The sequence below is a fragment of the Brienomyrus brachyistius genome, chromosome 10, assembly GCF_023856365.1.
Source record: "Brienomyrus brachyistius isolate T26 chromosome 10, BBRACH_0.4, whole genome shotgun sequence".
Classification (NCBI taxonomy): Eukaryota; Metazoa; Chordata; class Actinopteri; order Osteoglossiformes; family Mormyridae; genus Brienomyrus; species Brienomyrus brachyistius.
In genome coordinates this window covers 6,075,093-6,085,477 of record NC_064542.1, presented here as the reverse complement: position 1 = coordinate 6,085,477, position 10,385 = coordinate 6,075,093, and the positions used below count along the sequence as shown (strand labels likewise).

General features: G+C 51.2%; 1 long non-coding RNA gene across 1 annotated transcript; it reads left to right on the top strand.

Moving 5' to 3' along the window:
• The first annotated feature begins 551 nt into the window (after window positions 1-551).
• LOC125750853 (uncharacterized) lies at window positions 552-1,401 on the top strand. The gene is made up of 3 exons (XR_007400443.1): window positions 552-677; window positions 891-944; window positions 1,300-1,401. It is a non-coding gene; the product is annotated as an uncharacterized LOC125750853 (long non-coding RNA).
• Window positions 1,402-10,385: the final 8,984 nt, after the last annotated feature.

Sequence of the window (10,385 nt, the reverse complement as noted above, 5' to 3'; positions counted from 1 at the left end):
ATGGTGACCCCAGGGCGGATCCTGGATGTGACGGACGCCACATCACACGATTTACCTGTTTAGCTGGAAGTTCTCCTCTTGGACAGCAGGACTTTAAACACAGGCGTGTAGCAGGTACCTGGTGATGTGGTTCCTCTGGGGGAGCTTTGGCTGGACTGGAGCCCGTTTGAGTTCCCAGCACTGTGCTCCCTCCTGTACAATTAGACCCCCCCCCCCCACATAATCTCCCTCTGTGCTCCGGCGGTCTGGCCGTACAAAAAAAACACCCGCACACCAGTCCTACCCACACGTGGACCTGCCCCTCAAACGCATGCACATCGGGGGGGGGGGGGGCGGGAGGGGTTGGGTTGGGGGGCCTCATCTGCATGCTGCGCCCCCCCCTTGCTTCTGGGAACCACTTTAATGAACACTTTATATTATTACCAGAGCTGCCTTAATTGGTTTTTTGCATATTAAAAAAGGAGGAAAAGCTGAATGTGGGGTGATGTGTTTGCCTTCGCTTTATCTGACTGCAGAGTTCTCTGGGTTACTTCATTAGCTGACCAGCGCATCGCTTCGTAACCGGAGGGGTGATGGGTGGTTCGCAGTCACTGTCGTTTCTCCAAAAGAGTTGCCACTCCTTGCTGGTGATCAAGGCTGCAGCCGACACTCCTGAGACAGTTATTCATCAGTCAGAGGTGCGATCGGCTCGTGGCACTGCCTCATGGCTGCATCCGACACTCCCGAGGGAGGTAATCATCAGTCAGAGGTGCGATCGGCTCGTGGCACTGCCTCATGGCTGCATCCGACACTCCCGAGGGAGGTAATCATCAGTCAGAGGTGCGATCGGCTCGTGGCACTGCCTCATGCCTGCATCCGACACTCCCGAGGGAGGTAATCATCAGTCAGAGGTGCGATCAGCTCGTGGCACTGCCTCATGCCTGCATCCGACACTCCCGAGGGAGGTAATCATCAGTCAGAGATGCGATCGGCTCGTGGCACTGCCTCATGGCTGCATCCGACACTCCCTAGGGAGTTAATCATCAGTCAGAGGTGCGATCGGCTCGTGGCACTGCCTCATGGCTGCATCCGACACTCCCGAGGGAGGTAATCATCAGTCAGAGATGCGATCGGCTCGTGGCACTGCCTCATGGCTGCATCCGACACTCCCGAGGGAGGTAATCATCAGTCAGAGGTGCGATCGGCTCGTGGCACTGCCTCATGGCTGCATCCGACACTCCCGAGGGAGGTAATCATCAGTCAGAGGTGCGATCGGCTCGTGGCACTGCCTCATGGCTGTATCCGACACTCCCGAGGGAGGTAATCATCAGTCAGAGGTGCGATCAGCTCGTGGCACTGCCTCATGGCTGCATCCGACACTCCCGAGGGAGTTAATCATCAGTCAGAGGTGCGATCAGCTCGTGGCACTGCCTCATGCCTGCATCCGACACTCCCGAGGGAGGTAATCATCAGTCAGAGGTGCGATCAGCTCGTGGAACTGCCTCATGCCTGCATCTGACACTCCCGAGGGAGGTAATCATCAGTCAGAGGTGCGATCAGCTCGTGGCACTGCCTTATGGCTGCATCCGACACTCCCGAGGGAGTTAATCATCAGTCAGAGGTGTGATCAGCTCGTGGCACTGCCTCATGGCTGCATCCGACACTCCCGGGAGAGGTAATCATCAGTCAGAGGTGCGATCAGCTCGTGGCACTGCCTCATGGCTGCATCCGACACTCCCGAGGGAGGTAATCATCAGTCAGAGGTGCGATCAGCTCGTGGCACTGCCTCATGGCTGCATCTGACACTCCCGAGGGAGTTAATCATCAGTCAGAGGTGTGATCAGCTCGTGGCACTCCCTCATGGCTGCATCCGACACTCCCGAGGGAGTTAATCATCAGTCAGAGGTGCGATCAGCTCGTGGCACTGCCTTGAAGAATTTACTGAATATGTGTAATAACATGCAGGGACCCGGGTGCTGTCATCACAGTAACATTACAGGATATGCATAATAACATGCAGGGACGCAGGTACTGTCATCACAGTAACATTACCGGATATGCGTAATAACATGCAGGGATGCGGGTACTGTCATCACAGTAACAATACTGGATATGCGTAATAACATGCAGGGATGCGGGTGCTGTCATCACAGTAACATTACAGGATATGCATAATAACATGCAGGGATGCGGGTACTGTCATCACAGTAACAATACTGGATATGCATAATAACATGCAGGGACGCAGGTACTGTCATCACAGTAACATTACCGGATATGCGTAATAACATGCAGGGATGCGGGTACTGTCATCACAGTAACAATACTGGATATGCGTAATAACATGCAGGGACGCAGGTACTGTCATCACAGTAACATTACAATTGGAAATGTGTAATAACATGCAGGGACCGGGTACTGTCATCACAGTAACATTACTTGATATGTGTAATAACATGCAAGGACCCGGGTGCTGTCATCACAGTAACATTACTGGATATGTGTAATAACATGCAGGGACCCGGGTGCTGTCATCACAGTAACATTACTGGATATGTGTAATAACATGCAGGGACCCGGGTGCTGTCATCACAGTAACATTACTGGATATGTATAATAACATGCAAGGACCCGGGTGCTGTCATCACAGTAACATTACTGGATATGTGTAATAACATGCAGGGACCCGGGTGCTGTCATCACAGTAACATTACTGGATATGTGTAATAACATGCAGGGACCCGGGTGCTGTCATCACAGTAACATTAATGGATATGTGCAATAACATGCAGGGACCCGGGTGCTGTCATCACAGTAACAATACTGGATATGTATAATAACATGCAGGGACCCGGGTGCTGTCATCACAGTAACATTACTGGATATGTGTAATAACATGCAGGGACCCGGGTGCTGTCATCACAGTAACATTATTTAATAAACGTAATAATGTGCACTTTAATGTCTGCATTACCGCAAGTTTCCCAGCTTCATTCAAATTACAGTGGAAATCGTTATCGTGGCATTTACCTGCTTAGTGTGATTCACTGCTATTTCTTGGACTGCACAGGAGTATTCGTCTGCTGGATCCGCTTCCCCAGGGACCGTGTCCAGAGAGCACCGCCCCAGTGCCTTTCCTAGGCAGGGAAGAAGCTGTTCAGGACTCTCAGTTTACCTTCATTCCAGCAAATCAGTGCTGCAACCTGGCTTTGTGCATAAAGCTCAGCTTAATTACAAAGAGCCCAAGTGATTTCAGTCTTTAATTCTTGCTCACTGCTCTGCTCACATTACACAGAGCTGTCAGTCACTGTGCTGTGGCGCCCCCTATCACTGAACAGTTTAATCAGGAGCACAACCCACGTAGAGTGGCATTTCCAGCTGGAATTCCGCAGGATTTATGCTTGGCTTTGTGTACACCCAAAGACTCCTCCTGGTCCGGAGGAGCAGCTCTCAGCAAGCTCTCACTATAAACATTTTATTTCCTAGCAAACTACAGGATGGCACGGGGTGGAGCCTTCAGCTACATGTGTCTACATGCATGTTGGCTACAATGTGACCTCTCTCTCTCTGTTTCTCTGGTTTTCTCTTTGTTTCTCTCTCTGTCTCTGGATCTGTCTGTCTGTCTGTCCATCTTTCCCTCTCTCTCTCCGCACTTCTGTGAGGTGGTGTTATGGCTCCTCTCAGAGAACAGCTCCCCCAGTGGTCACCAGCTGCATGCCAAGTGTGAAGAAGAGGAGCCTGCAGGCAATATGGGGGGGGGGGCTTTTCATGCACCTGGAGACTAGCAGAGGGAGGACAGGCAGCCCCCCCTACACTCCAAATGACTTATTTATGAACTGACGATCTGGGAGACCACTGTGAAACTCTGTGTATGAGGCTCCCGCCTCCCCCCCCCCCCCCCATCGGAGGAGCTCCAGCTAATTACACTCCCCGTCTTCCATCCTAATTGCTCTTATCAAATTAAAAAACCTTGGTATTAACCCAGATGCCAGGTTTTAAATTAAAGTAAACACCCCCCCACCCCCCAAATTGGCTCTCATCTCTCGCATGCTGCTTGTCATTTTCTCTGCGTCTGGCCTAAATGCCCCCCCCCCCCCATTTGTTTGCCGAAGCTGGAATGTTCCAAAGGTGGAATCTTTGCAGATCGTGTGAAGGAGCTTGTCAGCAGTAGCGAGTGGCCTGAGTGACGGCATGATGATGTCAGACGGAGTGACGGCATGATGATGTCAGACGGAGTGACGGCATGATGATGTCAGACGGAGTGACGGCATGATGATGTCAGACGGAGTGACGGCATGATGATGTCAGACGGAGTGACGGCATGATGATGTCAGGCGGAGTGACGGCATGATGATGTCAGGCGGAGTGACGGCATGATGATGTCAGACAGAAGCATCACTTATATCTCCTTTATCTGCAAGTAGAATTTCATATCATACTATGTAATACATAATACAAAAGTGACATTATTCTAAGTAAATGCTAACTGCACCACTGTCCTGGGGAGGCAGCTCTTGGCCCTCATCGTGACATGCATGACAACTGGGGATGAGAGAAAAGCAGACTCCAGTCTAAAGGAGAACATTTAGGGAACGCTTGGCACAAAATACAGGAAGGATCAGCAGGCTGCTGCGTGACGGGCAATCGGAGGAGGAATGTGGAATCATGGGCGGCTGGCTGGTGCCGCTGGGACCCCCCCACCTGCACGAGCCAAGCCCTGGATCCAGGCTCCGCCTAGGCTTCGGTGATGGAGCGTTTTCAGACTGGATACTTCTCCTGAGACTGCAGCTTGAAGCACAGCTTGTTTACAAGGGGAGAACAACCCAGACACTGTATGTCAGCGTGCATTTGGAGGGGCAGAGAGCACCAGGGCGAAAACATGAATAACACACACACACATAGACACAGACAGACACACAGAGACACACACACTAACAGCTGGATGTCCTGTTAGTCATGGAAATACTCCAGCCACTCAGAGCTCTGTGCACTTTACACACATATTACAGGACCATCTACTGCAGAAACAGCAAGTGTGGTTTGCTGTGAGCATACACAGCTGGCTGGATTCTGATTAGGTGTGTTATTTCCGTAAATCAGGCTTAGTGCCTGATTATGTTGTCAGCAACACAAAACATTAAACATTAACAAAGTATTTCCTCTAATTCGGATAATGTGTAACCCAGTCTATGATGTGGTCTCTTTCTCTCTTTCTTTTTAAGAAGACCTCTATCTGTGATGCTTTAACTTTGTCTGTAATGTAGTAATTCTCTGTCTTTGATTGTGAAGATCTCTCTCTATGTCTGCGATTCTAAAGCTCTCTGTCTGTATGTGATGATGTATTTCTCTCTCTGTGATGTAGTAAGTGTCTATGATGGTATATCTCTCTGTCTGCGATATAGTAACCGTTGATGATGACATATCTCTCTGTGATGGTGTATCTCTGTCTGCGATGGTAAATCTGTCTGTGATATAGTATCTCTCTGTCTGTGATGGTGTATCTCTGTCTATGATGGTATATCTCTCTGTCTGTCATGTAGTAACTCTCTGTCTGTGATGGTATATCTCTCTGTCTGTGATGTAGTATCTCCCTGTCTGTGATGGTGTATCTCTGTCTATGATGGTATATCTCTCTGTCTGTCATGTAGTAACTCTCTGTCTGTGATGGTATATCTCTCTGTCTGTGATGTAGTATCTCCCTGTCTGTGATGGTGTATCTCTGTCTATGATGGTATATCTCTCTGTCTGTCATGTAGTAACTCTCTGTCTGTGATGGTATATCTCTCTGTCTGTGATGTAGTATCTCCCTGTCTGTCTTGCTGTTACTATCTCTATGTGCAGTGGAAGTCTCCACCCCCATCTAAACCACACTTGCATGGGGCCCCAGGGGTTATGGGGGGACGTTACTGGCCATATGCAGTCACTACACTAGGGGGACATGGGGACTGAAGTCAGTCTAAGACAATGATGATCTTAGAGCAGTGATGACTGCAGGTCCGTCAGACAGAGAAAGAGAGAGAGAGAATCTTATGAAAGCTGGTGAGTGTCTGGGATTTTCACCCATAGCAGGGAGCCATCAGTCAGGAGCGTGCTGACAGAGCAGCCATGCAGGGTGGTGGAGAAACGGTGGGGGGGGGGGGCGCAGTACATCTTAATAGGGATGGGGGTGTCCATGGTGACACACAGAGCTGGACAGTATGGTACTTCTGATATGATAATATTACAGCAATGCTTTTATGTTTCCTGTAAGAAATTAGTCACTGAAGTGTTTCGGTATCGTATGGAGTGGCTTTCCGCCAGTCATTCATTGTAAATAATTGACTGTAAAGGCAGATCCAGGCGATGCAGATGGCACTGTCCGGGATGTCACATCAACAGCTGGCATCAGCGCCACCCCCTCCCCCCCACTCAGCACCCAGCCGGGTCCACTTACAGTACGCCTTCCATGACGCAGGGGGACTTTACTGCTAATAACCGCTGTCACTCTATTAACTGTGTGTTAAGCTGGTTTGTGGAGGCAGTAAACCCTGAGACCACCCCCCCACCTCCCCTGGCTGACACACTTTGTGTTCCTCCTTCCCGTTCCCAGTTCCTGTTCCCACTTCCTGTTCCCACTCTCTGGCTTCACAGCTTCAAATACTCAGGAGCGGAGACCCGGATGCTGAGGTGAGGAATGACAGCTCCAGTGATCCCTTCTCCTCATCTGTTCACTAGTGTCCCTTCACTCTCCCTCGATGACAACACGCATGGGCTCAGACAATAGCACCACTGCTGGTGACAGGCTGAGGATTCCCGGGGAGCCCTTTGCTTACGGGGGATCCGCTGTGCAGCCTCGTCACACACGACATGTTACCACAAGGCCAAGCCTGCGCCAGCAGAGGGCTCCGTCACACGATTCAGCACCAATGGGTGTGCTACAGAGCACAGATATCTGTGGAATGAGTCACACTTTTTACGGCTGGGAACAGAACGTAATATTCCATCCATCCATCATCTTCCGCTTATCCGAGGTCAGGTCGCGGGGGCAGCAGTCTCAGCAGGGAAACCCAGACTTCCCTCTCCCCGGCCACTTTATCCAGCTCCTCCGGGGGAAACCCGAGGCGTTCCCAGGTCAGCAGAGACATAGTCCCTCCAGTGTGTCCTGGGTCTTCCCCGGGGCCTCCTCCCTGTGGGACATGGCCGGAACACCTCACCAGGGAGACGTCCAGGAGGCATCCTAAGTAGATGCCCGAGCCACCTCATCTGACTCCTCTCAATGCGGAGGAGCAGTGGTTCTACTCTGAGTCTTTCCCGAATGACCGAGCTCCTCACCCTATCAATAAGGGAGAGTCCAGTCACCCTGCGGAGGAAACTCATTTTGGCCGCTTGTATTCGCGATCTCATTCTTTCGGTCACTACCCACAGCTCATGACCATAGGTGAGGGTAGGAACGTAGATCGACTGGTAAATTGAGAGCTTTGCCTTTTGGCTCAGCTCCTTCTTCATCATGACAGGCCGATGCAGCGCCTGCATTACTGCTGACGCCGCACCGATCCACCTGTCGATCTCCCACTCCATCCTTCCCTCACTCATGAACAAGACCCCAAGATATTCCTCCACTTGGGCAAGGACTTCTTCCTCGACCCGGAGAGAGCACTCTACCCTTTTCCGGCTGAGGACCATGGTCTCGGAATTGGAGGTGCTGATTTTCATCCCAGCCGCTTTACACTGGGCTGTAAACTGCTCCAGTGAGAGTCGAAGGTCACGGTCTGATAAGGTAAATAGAACCACATCATCTTCAAAAAGCAGAGACCTAATCCTGAGGCCACCAAACCGGACACCCTCAACACCCTGACTACGCGCAGAAATTCTGTCCATAAAAGTTATGAACAGAATCGGTAACAAAGGGCAGCCCTGGCTGAGTCCAACCCTCACCGGAAATGAGTCCGACTTACTGCCAACAATGCGGACCATACAGATACAGGGACTGAACAGCCCTTATAAAGTAGCCCGGCACCATTGGTCTGCCAATCCAGAGGCACCGCCCCCGATGTCCATATGATGTTGCAGATGCGTGTCAACCAAGACAGCCCTGCAACATCCAGAGCCTTGAGGAACTCCAGGCGGATCTCATCCACTCCCGGGGCCCAGCCACCGAGGACCTTTTTAACCACCTCAGCGACCTCCGCTCCAGAGATAGGTGAGTCCACCCCTACGTCCCCAGACTCTGCTTCCTCATTGGAAGGCGTGTTGGTGGGATTGAGGAGGTCTTTGAAGTATTCCTTCCACCGACCCACAACGTCCCGAGCTGCGGTCAGCAGTGCACCATCTAATTGGAATCTCGCAACCTCCAGCACCAGCTCAGGCTCCTCACCAGAGAAGTGATATTCCATGTCCCTAGAGCTAGCTTCTGCAGCCGAGGATCAGACCGCCAAGGTCCCCACCTTTGGCTACTGCCCAACTCACACTGCGCCCGACCCCTTTGGCCCCTCCTACAAGTGGTGAGCCCATTGGAGGGGGGACCCATGTGCCTTCTTCGGGCTGTGCCCAACCAGGCCCAGTGGGTGCAGGCCTGGCTACCCGGCACTCGCCATTGAGTCCCACCCCCAGGCCTGGCTCCAGGAGGGGGCCCCGGTGACCCGCGTCCGGGGGAGGGAAAACGTGTGCCGTGTTTTTCTTCATCATGAGGGGTCTTTTGAGCCGCACTTTGTCTGGTTCCTCACCCAGGACCTGTTTGCCTTGGGTGACCCTACCAGGGGCATAAAGCCCCAGGTAACTTAGCTCCTGGGATCATTGGAACACGCAAACCCCTCCACCACGAAAACATGTCGGCTCCAGGACTTTCAAAATCAAGCTGTTTTGGGAATGCAGTCAATCCCATGATGCGAAACAAAGATGTGATTCGATCAGCGTCAGATTATTAATGCATCATTAAACATAAATGTGATTTTTAAAATGGTGCATTTCCTTCCCTCAAGACCAACTACACCACAAATACACATCTAGGACAACAAAAAATTCTCTACACATCATTTACATAAAGTTCCCCATATAATTAGGGTTATTAATGAAGCACAGTAACCTACCATAAAACATATCACCGGGGGAATTCATCATTCACAAAAAATTGTGGGACGACTCTCAAACAGAGGGTGGGTGACTCAAACAGAGGGCAGATGACTCTCAGAGGGTGGGTGACTCTCAAAGAGAGAGCAGGTGACTCTCAAAGAGAGGGCAGATTACTCTCAGAGAGCATGTGACTCAAAGAGAGGGCAGATTATTCTCAAACAGAGAGCACGTGACTCTCAAACAGAGAACGGGTGACTCTCAAACAGAGGACAGATGACTCTCAAACAGAGGGTGAGTGACTCTCAAACAGAGGGTGGGTAATTCAAATAGAGGACAGATGACTCAAACAGAGGGCGGGTGACTCTCAAACAGAGGGCGGGTGACTCTCAAACAGAGGACAGATGACTCTCAAACAGAGGGCGGGTGACTCTCAAACAGAGGGTGGGTGACTCTCAAACAGAGGGTGGGTAACTCAAATAGAGGACAGATGACTCAAACAGAGGGCGGGTGACTCTCAAACAGAGGACAGATGACTCTCAAACAGAGGGCGGGTGACTCTCAAACAGAGGGTGGGTGACTCTCAAACAGAGGGTGGGTGACCCTGGGAATTCAAACTCAGGCATGAGCATGGAATTATTTTTTAAAAGGGTTTAGTGATAGTGGGGGCGGGGGGGTTAAGCCGAGGCATGTGCAGAGTCCCTTGTGCCCCCAGTGATAGGACAGCAGTCCAATGGGGACACCTGTAAAAGTGAGAGAGGATCTCTAAGGGAGTTCCTTATCGGTGTATTTGATGATCCTGTGGCTGGAATTTCATTAGTTATCAATGGCTCCCTTCTCTAACCCTCCCCTCCTGCTGCCCGCAGTGCTGCTGCTCAGGGTGAGTATGATAGGCCACCTCAGGAGCTGCAGTGACTGGCCAGCCCACAGGGATGGGGCTTTTTACCATTACAGTAATGTGGTGGCTCTTGGGAGAGGCTCCGTTCCAGTCCCCATCCCCACCTGGAAAAACTGGGAGGCTGACTAGCCAGGATTATCAATGCTAGTTTCTGTTTGCTGACCGTTACAGGAGCTGCTCTGCTTTCCATGTCCGGTACCATGACAGACCAGGACCTGGGACATTAATCAAGGCCCCATCCGACAGAGGCGTCCACCCTGCTGGGGATTGGGGAGGGCCCAAAAGCCACAATTTCCTCCATGCTGGGTACTGGGGAGGGCCCAAAAGCCACAATCTCCACCGTGCTGAGCAGGGAACACTTCTGGATAATGTGGCATGGAATCGGCAACTTGTTATTCATAACAGCTGTCATAACGTTTTAAGATTATTTTGTGAAGCAATAATTAGTGGCAGGCACATCAGG